This window comes from Capsicum annuum, chromosome 8 (genome assembly GCF_002878395.1).
Source record: "Capsicum annuum cultivar UCD-10X-F1 chromosome 8, UCD10Xv1.1, whole genome shotgun sequence".
NCBI classification, from domain to species: Eukaryota; Viridiplantae; Streptophyta; class Magnoliopsida; order Solanales; family Solanaceae; genus Capsicum; species Capsicum annuum.
Window position 1 is genome coordinate 80,954,851 of NC_061118.1, and position 15,471 is coordinate 80,970,321.

Sequence of the window (15,471 nt, forward strand, 5' to 3'; positions counted from 1 at the left end):
TAAAATTAGTTCAAATCTCCCCTCCTCCCACCCTCAATCCCTGATGTACTTTTTTTACTCTATTATAATTATTTTATTTTTCGCCAATTTGATTTTGAATCAACATAAGCAGATGTGTTTTGTTCTTTTTTATCTCAAAATATAGAAATTAGAATAGATAAGTGTTGTTAGTATAACAAAATAAATGAAATAACTGGTTTATTGGAAACTATCTTAACTTTTGTAATGATTAATAAGACCAAGTAATACTTAATTGTGAGACCTCGTAAAACTTTGATGACCTTATTTTTGACCCTTCTGTGTGCGTAGTGTTAATTTTTACTTGAATTATGCTTAATTATGTTAAAAGGATGTTTGAGACAAGTTTTGGATTTGTTGGAAGGGGTTCGGATTCATTTTAGAACCTCGAGGTAGTAAGAGTCCGTGATAAGGCCATATCACGGAGGTTAACCTCCACGATATTGGCATGGCACGGAGGCTAACCTCCGTGATATTGGATTTCCATGATGATATTTTAATTTCGTCCAGTTTTTATTTTTTTTACTTGGGGTGAGGGGCTTTTGGTCTTTTTATCCCTTGTACAACCTTATAACATAAAACAACCCCATTTCCTTTAGTTTTAAAGGATCAAATTATTCTCCTTCTCTTTCAAACTCAAAGCCCAAAATCATTCAAGAGCATACAGTGAATTCATCATCCAGGCCCCAAACTTCAAATTGTCTTTAATTTCTTGTGTGTTTCAGGCATGTTTCTCTTCTCTAAACTTGAATTTTACATTGTGGCATTGATTAAATAGATTTTCGTATGATTTAAATTCTGGGTTTTAAAACTGGGTTGAGGGGTTTGGGTTGTTACTGATGGAATTACTTGTCCTATATTTTAAATTAATTATTCATGCATTAAATTGATATTTTTGAGACTGAATTGGTACATTGTTTAAATGGTTGGAATGGGGGACATGTGTTTCCCCAAATTTAACGAGATTTGGCTTGATAATTCCATTAACCTTAACCCACTTTGTGAACTTGATTTTAAATATGGGTAATTGCATGGTTTAACTTAATTTGAATCTATTTCATTGCATTAAAGGATAAATGAATATGAATATGGTTTTGGATGGCCTTGGTTTTGGATTTTAAATGGAACTTGCAATTCCAATTTGGTTGTGTAAATTGGTTTGGCATAATTAATTTAGCTTGCAAGCATATTGGTATGGCGATACAAAGTGGTAAAGGTCTTAATGAATAACTCCTAGGTTAATAAGTTTGTTTATGTGCAAATTGTTTTAATTTGGGCTTAAAGGGAATTGCGTAGCTTACTATGAAGGTGTAAGTCTTAGGAGAAGAACACCGAAAACCATATTTGTCAATATTGGGGGGTCTATATTACCATGTGCTTGATATACACCTTGGTGGATTTAGTTTTCCCTTAATTTTTCCTCGGTTCGTGTGGCTAACACATCCTAGGACCCTTTCAGCAGAGAGAGCTGAACCCATATAGCCCATGGGGGCCTTTAGGATGGATTGAGCTACATAGTTTAGGTTAAATATTTAACTCTCATTTTCATGACCCTTTACCCTATCCTAACATCTTGTTTATGTATATATAAATATGTGCATGTGGTTTTGACTGATTTCAGAAATGCCATTATTTTATCACTTTTCTTGAGTCACATGTCAATGCTTATCCCACTGACCATCCTAGGATGCTACATCATTTCATGATATAGGGTCCGAAGACTTTTCTATTGCTTCTGTATAACGTTAGGTGGTTGAGCACATCTGTGAGTTATTATGCAGTGGTGAGCCTCTATCCTTCAGAAGGCCTTATTATTTTAACATTCTTTCTTTATTGACTTAATACTGTTGGATTCTTTTCTATGATCATGGTCGAGGGCATGTCCTGACTTAGTTGTTATTCTATTTTTAGTGGCTATTATGGACAAGTGTTTTTTTTTTAAATCTTAGTCTTCTTTTGAGTTAGCTAGTCATTTTCTTATTATTATTTGATTTTCTTTCGCTTTATTGTTATTATTATGCTCTTGAGGTTAGGCAAAGAGGGTGGCCTCCGATCCATGGTAGGCTTTAGATATCTGTCATGGTTAGGCCCTGGTTTGGTCATGAAAAGCTTCCTATCAAAGCACAGTTTAGGGTCATTGTGTGTCCATAAAGTCGTGTTGAGTAGAGTCCCTTTTATGGGTGTGTAGCGCGCCACACTTATAAGGGGATGCTACAAGGTAATTAGAAATATTTCCCTTTCTTGTGTTCTATTTTGGGCTATAGAGTCTAGTGTTATGAAACTTCTCTAACTCTTGACTTCCTCGCATTTCAGATCATGCCTCCCTAAAAATCTGATTTTAGTAGAAACTCTACTAGAACCTTTATTCCACCTGAGGAGAATATGGAGGGCACTCACCGGGTTTATGGAGTACAGATCGGTCTAGGGTCCTTGATCCTTATTGTACCGCTCTACATGGGTTCCACTGGTCCCTATTTATCCTCATTGAGCTTCTTAAGCTGGTGATACTTATGATTATCTGCCTTAGAGAGATATCTTTGATACGGAGTTGTGTTAGTCTATTCATATGCTTACTCGATTTATGGCATCTTATTTCATCAATCTGATCGTGCTGGTTCTGTTGTTCATTCATCTCAGGTCACTCAGGTTGGTCAGTTTGTGAGGTTAAATCCCCCAAACTTTATAGAATCTAAGGTTGAGGAGGATTTGCAGGAATTTATTGATGAGATAGAGAAAATCTTTAGGGTGATGCATGAGTAAATTTGGAGAGTGTGGAGTTTGCTACTTAGAAGTTGAAGGATGTAGCTTATTAGTGGTATGAGGAGTGGGAAGAAACGAGGGGTGATGATACTGAATAGGTAGTGTGGGATGACTTTTTAAGTGCTTTTCTTGATCACTTTTTTCCTCAGGAGTTAAGGAAAGCTAGAATAAAGAGTTTGTGAATCTGAAGCAAGGGAAGATGAGTGGCAATGAGTATGCTCTAATGTTTGAGCAGTTGGCTCATTTTACTCCCAAGTTGGTATCAAATATGATGTCCCAAATAAGAAAGTTTGCTTCTAGTTTGTCTCGTGATTTAGTGCTGGAATGTAAGGATGCTATATTGAATAATGATATGGAAATCTCCACGCTGGTGGTTTATATACAGTGGGTTGATAATGAGAAAAAGAACTAGACAGAGATGGATAAAGATAGAACAAAAAGTTTAGATATTCAGAGTAGGGTACAAATTAGCTGAACAGTGGGAGAGATGGTAGACAATTCACTAAAAAGAAGAATAGGGGAATTCGTATTTGTCTGCCAGTGCTGCTTATCCTAAGCCTTCGGGTGATTCAGACTAGCAATGGTTCTAAATCATAGGGTGGCCAGTCTCAAGCTAGTGGAGCTCAGTCAGATCCACCTTATCCTTCTCGTCATTTTTGTGGGCAACTTCTCCGTAGACATTGTGAGGAGGAGAGAAATCAGAGGAGAAATTAGTGTTATAATTGTGGTTATATTTATCATATACAACGAGATTATTCTTTAGCCAGGGTGTCCACTGGAACTAATAAGGTTTCAGTCACCACTTCTTCAGCTCCTACATCAAAAAGCACGATTTTTGGTACCGACACTGGACGAAACTCTATGCATTTGCTATTGGTGAGGAATCTGAGGCATCCCCAAATGTTATTACTGGTATGTTACAACTCTTTTCTCTTGATATTTATTGTTTCCTTGATTTGGGTTCTACTCTATCTTATATGACCTCTTATATGGCTATGCATTTTGGTTTTTGTCCTGAAAGTACTTTTGACCCCTTTTCTATTTCTACTCCAGTGGGTAATTCTATAGTTGCTAGAAAAATGTATAGGGATTGTGTGGTGTTCATCTTTCATAGGGAGACATTGGTGGATTTAGCAGTGCTTGATATGGTGGATTTTGATGTTATCTTGGGGATGGATTGGCATTATTTATGGTATGCTTCTCTGGATTGTAGGACCCGAAGGGTTAGTTTTCACTTTCCTAATAAACTAGTATTAGAATAGGAGGGGAGTTTCTTAATGTCCAAAGGGAGGTTTATTTCCTATCTCAAAAATTGATTTTAAAAATGTGTCTATAATTTATTTTGGGTTAAGGATTCTAACTCTGGAAGTCCATCTTTGTAATCTGTCCATGTGGTTAATGAATTGTCTGAAGTGTTTCCTGATGATCTTCCTAAAATTCCTCCCGATAGGGAAATAAATTTTGGGATTGATCTTCTGTCAGATACTCATTCTATTTCTATTTCTCTTTGTAGAATGGTTACAGCCGAATTAATGGAGCTAAGGGAGCAATTGAAAAATCTTCTCTATAAAGGGTTCATTCATCCTGGTGTCTCTCTATGGGGTGCTCCTGTGCTTTTTGTGCATAAGAAGAATGGGTCTCTTTGGATGTGTATAGACTATCGTCAGTTGAATATGATTACATTGAAGAACAAGTATCCTCTTCCTAGGATTAATGATCTTTTCGATCATCTTCAGGGTGTTAGATATTTCTCTAAGCTTGATCTTCGATCGGGGTATCATCAGTTAAAAATTAGGGAGATTGATATTCCCAAGTCTGCTTTTCGAATTTGGTATAGTAACTATGAGTTTTTGGCTATGTCATTTGGGTTGACTAATGCTCCAGCTGCTTTCGTGGATCTTATGAATTGGGTTTTTCAGGTATTTTTTGGATTTTTTTGATATAGTCTTCATTGATGACATGTTGGTGAATTCTAAGAGCGAGGAGGATCAGGGCAATCACTTCTAAATAGTGTTGCATACTCATAAGGACCAGAAGTCGTATGCAAAATTTTTTAATTGTGAATTTGGTTAAGTGATGTGACCTTTCTAGGGTATATTGTTTTTAGTGAAGGGATCAAGGTGGATCCACAGAAAGTTTAGTTAAGAAATAGCCTAGACCCACGAATCCAACCGACATTAGGAGCTTCTTGGGCTTGGCTGGGTATTGTAGAAGATTTTTGGAGAGTTTTTTTTTCTATTGCTGCTGCGTTAATAAGTTGACTCAAAAGAAAGTTAAGTTTTTGTGGTCCGATGCTTGTGAAGATAGTTTTAAGAAATTGAAGGATAAGTTAACTTCTACACTAGTTTTGACCCTACCCAAGGGTACTGATGATTTTACTGTGTTTTTAATGCATCCTATGTAGGACTTAGTTTTGTTTTGATGCAACATGGTAAGGTTATACCCTATGTTTCTAGGCAATTTAAGGTTCATGAGGGGAATTACTTGACTCACAATTTAGAGTTTACGACTGTGGTCTTTGCATTGATAATCTGGCGCTAGTATCTATATGGAGTGAATGTAGACATCTATTTAGATTGTAAAAGCTTGCAATATATGTTTAAGAAGAAGGAATTGAATCTCACGCAAAAGAGATGGCTCGAATTGCATAAGGATTATGACATAAGCCTTCAGTACTGTCCAGGTAAAGCTAGTGTTGTTGTTGATGCTCTTGGTAGGTTATCTATGGGAAGCCTATCTTACGTTGATTAGGAGAAAAGAGGATTGGTAAAATACATTCAAAGATTGGCTAATTTGGGAGTTCATATTTTGGACTCTGAGGATGAGGGAGGGGGGGTAATTATTTAATAAGTGGTTAAATCATCTCTTGGTGTTGAGGAGAAGGAGGAGCAGGCTTTAGATCCCATACCTACTCAAATTAAGGATGAAGTGGGTCATCAAAAGGTTATGGCATTCTACATTGGGGAGATGGTATTTTGAGGTATCAAAGAAGATTATGTGTTCCTGATGTTAATGGATTGCAGAAAGAATTTTGAATAAGCCTTGTGAGTCCAGATATACAGTTCATCCATGTTCGACTAAGATGTATCATGACTTGAAATAAATCTGGTGGGGGAACAACATGAATAGAGATATGGCAAACATTATGGCTAAGTGTATGGTTTGTCAGCAAGTTAAAGTTGAGAATTTGAGACCTGGTGGCATGTCTCAAGAGATAAAGTTGCCCAAATAGAAGTGGGAGATGGTCAATATGGATTTTATTACGGGTCTTCTATGGTCTCAAAATTAGTATGGTTTTATTTGGGTAATTGTGGATAAAATGACTAAGTCTGCTCATTTTTTGCATGCGAGGACTAACTACTCAGGAGAAGATTATGCTAAGTTGTTCATTCAAGAGATTATGAAGTTGCATGGTGCCCTAGTGTCCATTATTTTGAATTGAGGTACGTAGTTTTCATCTTACTTCTGGTATTTATTTTTGAAAGATTTGGGTACTCAAGTGAACCTTAACACTACTTTTCACCCTTAAATAGATGGAAAAGTGGAGCGTACTATTTAGACTTTCAAGGATATGCTAAGGGCTTGTGTGATTGATTTTAAGGGTAGTTGGGTGGATCATTTGCCTCTTATTGAGTTTGTGTACAATAATAGTTACCATTCTAGCAATTAGCTGGCTCATTTCGAGGCTCTTTATAGTAGGAGGTGTAGGTCTCCTATTGGGTGGTTTTAGGTAAGTCAGACTAGGTTGTTTGGTCCTAACCTAGTTCACTAAGCCATGGAGAATTTAAAGGTGATTAGAGATAGACTTAAGACTGCTCAAAGTTGCAAAAAGTCTTATGCGGATGTGAGATGGAGAGATTTGGAGTTTGAAGTAAATTATTGGGTATTCTTGAAGGTGTCTCCTATGAAAGGAGTTATGAGGTTTGGAAAGAAGGTGAAGCTCAGCCCTCGTTATGTTGGCCCATATCATATTTTGAGGATAATTGCGAATGTTGCTTATGAGTTAGATTTGCCTACTAGTTTAGCTTTGATTCATCATGTGTCCATGCTGAAAAAATGTGTGGGGGATCCCTCCCACATGTGTAATGTCAAAAGGGAGTTTGGGGGGAAGATTTTGAATTTTTCAGAAGGGGTTTGGGGTTATTTTGGGACCCTGAGGTAGTGAGGTCCATGATTAAGCCATGTGACGGAGGTTAACCTCCGCGATATTAGTGTGGCACGAAGGCTAGCCTCCGTGATATTGGCGTGCCACGGTGATGTTTTAATTTTGTCCAATTTTTGTTTTTTCCCTTTGGGGGGGGGGGGTCTTATGGTCCTTTTACCCCTTGTACAACCTTGTCACAACTCAATTTACGAGTCACAGTGGTATCTACTAAAACCCACTAGTAGGTTGGCCAACACTGTAACCCGAAGCTAAGGCAATGTGTTACTTTGGTAGAAATGTACAACCTGGACCAAATATACAAAAACAAATATAAGCAACAGTGTTCCATATAACAGAAGACAACCAATATACAAACCAATCCCATAACCTGGTAATATCAGTACAAGAGCATTTAAGTTCGACAATAGGAAATACAACTTGAAGTCTAAATAGTCTTATACATTCGTTTCAATTACAAAAGATTGAATAAAGATAGGAGGGAAACAAGCGACCCGAACTCTAAGAGCTCACCTTGTCTCTAGAAGATCAACACACCACGATGTCAACTCAGCGATGGAAACTAGTACTCGGGTTTACACCAAAAGGTACATAAGTGTAGTATGAGTACCAAAACAATGGGTATTCAGTAGGCATTATCATTCCACTAAGCAAAATTATGATATAAAAATAATGTAAAGTAAGACAAAAACTATAAGTCAAGGTACAAAATCGAACCTGAGTCTTCTTCATCATCATTGTACAAAATAACTAACCACTAGAACAATAATATGACATCTCATATCAATACATACCACAACCGTCATACAAAGTGAATAACCAATCCGAAAGAGTAAAGCAACGTGTATATATAATTACCATCGCATAAATACCAAGTTCACCACACATACAATCTTTAAACCATACTGTAAAAGAACTTACCACGATGTCCTATACCACCGAGAAGCACACTCAAAAGAACACAAAGTAAAGTACTCATCACGACGTCCCATATCACCAAAGAGTGGACCAATAGATTAATTCATTAATGTACTGAGATATATAAATACATATACACAACCAACTCACTTTTACCACGGTTTCCACATTTTCTATCACGGTCACTTGCCAAGATCCATAATTATCATCAACTATCATAAGTAAAACTAACATATACCAAAGTAATCATAATCATAGTTATATAGATATTTAGACCTGTAATTCATTAATATACTCTATCTAGTCTATACTAACTAACCACTATTTATTATTAAGCTACTAGTTTGCTAGTCATCATGAGGTCTCCAACCATTAGCCTAACCAATTCCTCATATACTCATTCTTCATGGAGTTACAACTAATTATGATTCATTAGATAGCCAACATCCATATCTAGCTAAGATGTATCACTAACCGTAATGACCATTTAACCAACTCAAACCTAATTATCATAACTATACTAGTAATCATATAGTAAGAAGCTACATATTACTAACACCCTTATCTATCTATTAACACAAGCCATTTTCTAGTTAGCACCATAATTATCTAAGTCCTCTTTAAGCAACCAATGACATTACATTCTAGGCATCAATATCACTAATCATCAACAATGTTAAGTCTATTATTGTCATTAGCCATTTTACAACCATAATTACTAGTTACCACATTTTAACTAAACAAGGTCCGCCAACTAGTGTTCTAAGCTTCAAGCCATCAAGTAATGTAACAACTTTATATAGACAACTAGTTATCACATACCCCATTTTACTAGGCAAAATTCCATAACATAACCATTTGTTCAAGACAAATATATTCACTAGGTGCATCGTTAGTTTTACACATGATTACACTTACCATTTAATCTTAACTCAATAATCGACATATTCTATATCTATCCATAATTTAGTATTAACAAGAGCCACACCACTTAACTAGTGCTTAATGGTAGCAAATTATAGACAACTCCTTAAGGAAACATCATGTCCTAAGTGCACAAACAGAATTAATCACACAATGGCATAACCACACATATAACTATATATTCATATATGCTTACCATACATAACATCACTATAACATCAATATATCCTTTGGGTTTGCCAGGCATTACCATAACATCAATACCTCTTCCGAATTCACCAGGCATCATCATAACATCGATATATCATCTGGATTTACCGGGTATCATCCTAACATCAATATATCCTCCATATTAACCGGGCATCATCATAACACCTATATATCCTCCGAATTCAATGGACATTATCATAACATCAATATACCTTTTGGATTCACCGAGCATCATCATAACATTAATATAACCTCCGAATTCACTGGGCATCATCATAACATGAACATATTCTCCGAATTCATCAGGCATCATCATAGCATCTAAGATAACAATAAATACATACATATGTAGCCAAATTAATATCAAGTACAAGTCCACAACCGTAGAGTATATGAGAAGTAAGGAAATACATATTATGGTACTTCACCATTAATCATCACTAAATTATATGAGTAGATGCATGGGCATTTGTACACAAATGATAAGACAAAACCCCACCTTTACAAGCTTAATCATAATTTTTAACAAGTCAAATATAAGTTATGGGTATGACTTCTAGAATCCTTCTTTACCTACATAGTTCACAATACTAGCGCAAAGAGATTCTCGTAAACAAACATTAACTTAGTCATTAAGCTTGAATCATAATACCAGTTGTAACATAATTCAAGGCTCACATAGTAAACTAGCTAAAAAGTTTGAGTGATAGCATAACCATAGATTCAATTCACAAAAATTTATAATGCTGTCCATATAATGACGATAAGATAATCCGTCAAGCATACACGTTATCCCAACATCGACAACATGCATAAACTATTTATCAGGTTTAACCATCATATCACCAAAAGTATAATCTAGGCATTCATCATGTATCTAGGTTACTAAAGAACTTACATAGTCCAAGCTTAAGGCGGGTTAAGTTCCGCTTCTAATAATCCCCAAATTCTCTTCAACAAGTCTAACTTCTACTCGGAATTAGGCTAAGTTATCTAAATCATTCCTTAAAACATTCCAATTCACACTAGTTCTATGTAATAATTCTTCTTCAAGGATTCCTCCTAAGTCACCCCAAGCACATAAAGTTATTCCACGACTAAGCATATCTAAGTCAACATACCTTTAAGGTGAGTGATCAAGGTCACTCTTATCCACTAGAGAAACTAGGATATTCTCATGCTATTCATGAGATTACAAGTCCAAATAATGAAGGTGCTAGGCTTTGAGTCAACTATCCTACTTAATACGTTTCAAGACCTAAAGGATTCAACTAGTCCCAAATATTTCCATCTATCAATTCAACATCTAATACCCCTCTTAATATTATCAAGATATCATAATTATACTACAATAAATCTCAATCTAACTACAAGTAAGTCTAAACTACCTCGAGTCCAAATAGCTCACAAACTAATTGGCCTAAAACTCATAAAACCTCTCCACCAGTGTCGAACAGACAAATCCAACTAAAATATGGTGTAATACACACCACGAGTCTCAACAATGCCTAACCCACGAAGCCTATCCTAACAAGCAGTCAGAAACTCAAATTTCATCCTCTCTAATAGCACCAGAAAACCTAGGCGAATCCAACCTTAAGAACCTACCCAACATCTTTTACTCCTTGAAAGATATAACATGTTGGGTCACAACTGGATGAGCGACAGTCAACTGAACAACTACTGGCATAGTGGGAATCTCAACTCCAGCTACAGGATGCACTCCTTCCCCAGCAGTCTACATATCGTCAATAATACCCAATAGCTGAACTAAGACATCTCTAAGAAAATAAGAAGGAATAAAACCTGGTAGAGCTTGGGCTAGTCCCTGGCCCTCTGCTGGTTGTGGCAGAGGAATCTTTGGCTCAGGTATAGGAATGAGGTTTTGGGGAGGCCCATCTTGATCCCTAATTAGGGACATATCACGAGGCTGGATCTCAAGACACTCATCACACATAGCTACAACACGAGTACTTGGCATCTGTGAAAAAGTAAAGTCAAGAAGATATCCTACAAACCAACTCAGACTCTTAGCACGATACGAGTGAAAGAAGTGAAGGACTCTTAAGAATGTCCCATAACCTCCCAAAGGTAGAAAACAAGCATCAATATTCTGACCCACAAAACTTTATTAGACATTTGCTCTTGTACTAATAATACCAGTGAAACCTAGGCTCTGATACCAATTTGTCATGACCCAATTTCTGAGTCATGATGACACCTACTAAAACCCACTAGTACATAAGCTGACACCATAACCCAAAGCTGAAGAAATGGGTTACTTTGGTATGAACGTCCAACATGGACCAAATATACAAAACACAAATATAAGCAACAATATTCCACATAATAGAAGACAACAAAGTTCGACAATAAGAAATACAACTTGAAATTTAAATAGTCTTATACATTCATCTTAATTACAAAAGACTGAATAAAGATATGAGGAAAACGGGTGACTCGAACTCTAAGAACTCACCTTATCTCCGGAAGATCAATACAACATAATCTCAACTCAGTGGTGGAAACTAGTACTTGGGTCGCACCAATAGGTATAGAAGCATAGTATGAGTACCAAAACAATGGGTACTCAGTAGGCATCATCGTTCGACTAAGCTAAATTATGATATAAACATGATTTAAAGTAAGACAAAAACTATAAGTCAAGGTACAGAATTGAACCTGAATCTTCTTCATCACCACTTTACAAAATAACTAACCACTAGAACAATAATATGACATCTCATATCAATATGTACCACAACTATCATATAAAGTGAATAACCAATTCGGAAGCGTAAAACAACGTGTATATACAATTACCATCACATAAATACCAAGTTCACCACACATACAATCATTAAACCATAAAGTAAAAGAACTTACCATGGCATCCCATACCACCGAGAAGCACACCCAAAAGAACACAAAGTAAAGAACTCATCACGGCATCTCATATCACCGAAGAGTGCATCAATAGATCAATTCATTAACGTATCGAGATACATAAATACATATACACAACCAACTCACTTTTACCATGGTTTCCATATTTTCTATCATGGTCACTTGCCAAGATCCATAATCATCATCAACAACTGCAGGTAAAACCAACATATACCAAAGTAATCATAATCATAGTTATATAGATATTTAGACTTCTAACTCATTAATATACTCTATCTAGTCTATACTAACTAACCACTATTTATTATTAAGCTACTAGTTTGCTAGTCATCATGAGGCCTGCAACCATTAGCCTAACCAATTCCTCATATACTCCTTCTTCGTGGAGTAGCACTAATTATGATTTATTAGATAGCAAACATCCATATCTATCCAAGACGTATCACTAACTGTATCCACTATTTAACTAACTCATATCTAGTTATCATAAGTATACTAGTAATAATATAGTGAGAAACTGCATATCACTAACACCCTTATCTATCCATTAACACATGGCATTTTTTAGTTAGCACCATAATTATCTAAGTCCTCTTCAAGCAACCAACGACATTACATGCTAGGCATTAATATCACTAATCATTAACAATGTAAAGTCTATTATTGTCATTAGCCAATTTACAACCATCATTACTAGTTAACACATTTTACTAAACAAGTTCCACCAACTAGTGTTCTAAGCTTCTAGCCATCAAGTAATATAACCATTTTATATAGACAACTAGTTATCACATACCCCATTTTACTTGGCAAAATTCCATAACATAACCATTTGTTCAAGCTAAATATATTCACTAGGTGAATCCTTATTTTTACACATGATTACACGTACCATTTAGTCTTAACTTAATAATGGCATATTTTACTTCTATTCACAATTTAGTATTAATAAGAGCCACACTATTTAACTAGTGGTTAATGGTAGAGAATTATAGACTACTTCCCAAGGAAAACATCATGTCTTAAGTGCACATACAAACTTAATCACACAATGGCATAACCACACATATACCTATATATTCATATATGCTTACCATACATAACATCACCATAACATCAATACATCCTCCAGGTTTGCCAGGCATCATATTAACATCAATACCTTTTTTGAATTTACCGAGCATCATCATAACATCAATATATCATCTGGATTTATAGGTATCATCTTAACATCAATATATCCTCTGAATTCACCGGGCATCATCATAACATCATTATATCCTCTGGATTCATAGTGAATCATCATAATATCAATATTATCCTTCGGATTCACTAGGCATCATCATAACATCAATATATCCTCCAAATTCACCAGGCATTATCATAACATTAGTATATCTTCTAGATTTACCAGACATCATCATAACATCAATATATACTCTGGATTCATCGGGCACCATCATAGCCTCTAAGATAATAATAAAAACATATATATATAGCCAAATTAATATCAAGTACAAGTCCACAACCATAGAGTATACGAGATATAAGGAAATACATATCATGGTACTTCACTATTAATCATCACTACATTATATGAGTAGATGCATGGGTATTTATACACAAATGATATAAGAAACCCCCATATTTACGAGCTTAATCATAATTATTAACAAGTCAAATATAAGTTATCAATATGCCTTGGTTCATAATACTAGAGCAAAGAGATTCTCTTACAAAAACATTAGCTTAGTCATTAAGCTTGAATCATAATACGAGTTGTAACATAATTCAAGGCTCACATAGTAAATTAGATAATAAGTTTGAGTGATAGCATAACCATAGATTTAATTAACAAGAATTTATAATGCTATCCATATCATGACAAAAAGATAATTAATCAAGCATACACATTATCCTAACAACGATAACATGCATAAACCATTTATCGGGTTTATCCATCATATCACCAAAAGCATAATTTAGGTATTATCACGTATCTAGGTCACTAAAGAAGTTACATAGTCCAAGCTTAAGGCGGGTCAAGTTTCGCTTCTAATAATCCCCAAATTCTCTTCTACAAGTTTAACTTCTACCCGAAATTAGGCTAAGTTATCTAAATTATGCCTTAAAACATACCAATTCACACTATTTCTATGTAATAATTCTTCTTCAAGGATTCCTCCTAAGACACCCCAAGCACCTAAAGTTATTCCACGACTAAGCATATCTAAGTCATTATACCTTTAAGGTGAGTGATCAAGGTCACTCTCATCCACTAGAGAAACTAGGATATTCTTATGCTATTCATGAGATCACAAGTCTAATTAATCAAGTTGCTAGGCTTTGACTCAACTATCCTACTTAATGTGTTTCAAGACCTAATGGATTCAACTAGCGCCAAACGCTTCCATCTACCAATTTAACATCTAATACCCTTCCTAATCTTATCAAGTTATCATAATTATACTACAATAAACCTCAATCTAACTACAAGTAAGCCTAACCTACCTTGAGTCCAAATAGCTCACGAACCAACAATCTTCGCTTTGCCTTTCCTTGAAGCTTCTTCCATGAGCCAAACTATCAATAACATAATCTATGCAGTATTATGAGAATAAAAACACCCATATTACACCATTGTGCTTTAGGTCTAAAATGATACCAAAAAACTCCAAGTGGATCCTACATATGAAAAATGAGTTTTTGAGACCAACCCATTGCTTAATTACCATTAGGGAGTTTTAAAACTCAAGAAATTTGTGCAGAACAACCATATTTGAGGCTAAAATTAAGCCTCAAGACATTAGGGATTTTGGGTCTTAAAATTAAGAAATCAACATCAAAATTGATGGAATCTTACCTTAGATTTGATGTTACTCGCGAATACATAAGCTATTCAAGCTCCCAATCAACCCACAAGACTTACTTTAAGGATTTTAAACTCTATTAGGGTTTGGGGACTCAAAAAAATGGAAGAAAGGGGCCAATTCTTGGCTAAAAGAGAGTTTAAATAGACCTTGCCCAACTCTCAGAAGGAGCGTTCACACATACGGGCTTTGCCGCAATCGCGGCCATTTTATTTGTACTCAACCCACTACGATTGCGGTATCTCCATCCATGACAGATGATAGTTGATTCCAAGCTTTAGCCAATGCCTCAGGATGCATTCAAAATCCAATATGAGCAAATGAAATATGGAACTGTATAAATTTCAATATTCTAGATGCGTTGGCAAAGTTAGATTTTCTATTCAATACCATTTTACCAAAATTTTTGCTTGATGGCCATTTGGAACCAACAAAGATTCTAAATGGGAAAATGATTTCAAAAACCAAATGAACTGCTAGGTAACTGAACCATCAGTTTTAACAAGTCATTTATGACTTAGGGCAGCTATGGGAAATCTCTAATGGTGAAAATAAGTAGGAACACAAAAAATGATCTGAAGGGTCAGTACAGACCTTATAACATAAATAAACCCCATTATTTTTAGTTTTAAGAGATCAATTCATTCTCTTTCTCTTTCAATCTTAAAATCCAAGAACATTAGAGGGTTTTACAGTGAATTC